Source organism: Eschrichtius robustus, chromosome X (genome assembly GCF_028021215.1).
Source record: "Eschrichtius robustus isolate mEscRob2 chromosome X, mEscRob2.pri, whole genome shotgun sequence".
Lineage (NCBI taxonomy): Eukaryota > Metazoa > Chordata > Mammalia > Artiodactyla > Eschrichtiidae > Eschrichtius > Eschrichtius robustus.
In genome coordinates, this window is record NC_090845.1 from 4,381,238 (window position 1) to 4,383,375 (window position 2,138).

Genomic DNA, 2,138 nt, shown 5'->3' on the forward strand with positions numbered 1-2,138 from the left:
GCACCCAACATAGGAGCACCTCAATACATAAGGCAAATGCTAACAGCTATAAAAGAGGAAATCGACAGTAACACAATAATAGTCGGGGACTTTAACACCTCACTTACACAAATGGACAGATCATCCAGACAGAAAATTAATAAGGAAACAGAAGCTTTAAATGACACAATAAACCAGATAGATTTAATTGATATTTATAGGACATTCCATCCAAAAACAGCAGAATACACTTTCCTCTCAAGTGCACACGGAACATTCTCCAGGATAGATCACATCTTGGGTCACAAATCAAGCCTCAGTATATTTAAGAAAATTGAAACCATATCAAGCATCATTTCTGACCACAATGCTATGAGATTAGGAATCAATTACAGGGAAAAAAACGTGAAAAACACAAACACATGGAGGCTAAACCAGACATTACTAAACAACCAAGAGATCACTGAAGAAATCAAAGAGGAAATCAAAAAATACCTAGAGACAAATGACAATGAAAACACGACGATCCAAAACCTAAGGGATGCAGCAAAAGCAGTTCTAAGAGGGAATTTTATAGCAATACAAGCCTACCTCAAGAAACAAGAAAAATCTCAAATAAACAATCTAACTTTACACCTAAAGGAACTAGGGAAAGAAGAACAAACAAAACCCAAAGTTAGTAGAAGGAAAGAAATCATAAAGATCAGAGCAGAAACAAATGAAATAGAAACAAAGAAAACAACAGCAAAGATCAATAAAACTAAAAGCTGGTTCTTTGAGAAGATAAACAAAATTGATAAACCATTAGCCAGACTCATCAAGAAAAAGAGGGAGAGGACTCAAATCAATAAAATTAGAAATGAAAAAGGAGAAGTTACAACAGACACGGCAGAAATACAAAGCATCCTAAGAGACTACTACAAGCAACTCTATGCCAATAAAATGGACAACCTGGAAGAAATGGACAAATTTTTAGAAAGGTATAACCTTCCAAGACTGAACTTGGAAGAAACAGAAAATATGAACAGACCAATCACAAGGAATGAAATTGAAACTGTGATTAAAAATCTTCCAACAAACAAAAGTCCAGGACCAGACGGCTTCACAGGTGAATTCTAGCAAACATTTAGAGAAGAGCTAACACCCATCCTTCTCAAACTCTTCCAAAAACCTGCAGAGGAAGGAACACTCCCAAACTCATTCTATGAGGCCACCATCACCCTGTTACCAAAACCAGATGAAGATACTACAAAAAAAGAAAATTACAGACCAATATCACCGATGGATATAGATGCAAAAATCCTCAACAAAATACTAGTAAACAGAATCCAACAACACACTGAAAGGATCATACACCATGATCAAGTGGGATTTTTCCCAGGGATGCAAGGATTCTTCAATATACACAAGTCAATCAGTGTGGTACACCATATTAACAAATTGAAGGAGAAAAACTACATGATCATCTCAATAGATGCAGAAAACGCTTTTGACAAAATTCAACACCCATTTATGATAAAAACTCTCCAGAAAGTGGGCATAGAGGGAACTTACCTCAACATAATAAAGGCCATATATGACAAACCCACAGCAAACATAATTCTCAATGGTGAAAAACTGAAAGCATTTCTTTTAAGATCAGGAGCAAGACAAGGATGTCCATTCTCGCCACTATTATTCAACATAGCTTTGGAAGTTCCAGCCACAGCAATCAGAGAAGAAAAAGAAATAAAAGGAATACAAATTGGAAAAGAAGTTAAACTGTCACTGTTTGCAGATGACATGATACTATACATAGAGAATCCTAAAGATGCCACCAGAAAACTATTAGAGCTAATCAATGAATTTGGTAAAGTTGCAGGATACAAAATTAATGTACAGAAATCTCTTGCATTCCTATACACTAATGATGAAAAATCTGAAAGAGAAATTAAGGAAGCACTCCCATTTACCATTGCAACAAAAAGAATAAAATACCTAGGAATAAACCTACCTAGGGAGACAAAAGACCTGTATGCAGAAAACTATAAGACACTGATGAAAGAAATTAAAGATGATGCCAACAGATGGAGAGATATACCATGTTCTTGGATTGGAAGAATCAACATTGTGAAAATGACTATACTACCCAAAGCAATCTACAGATTAAATGCAATCCC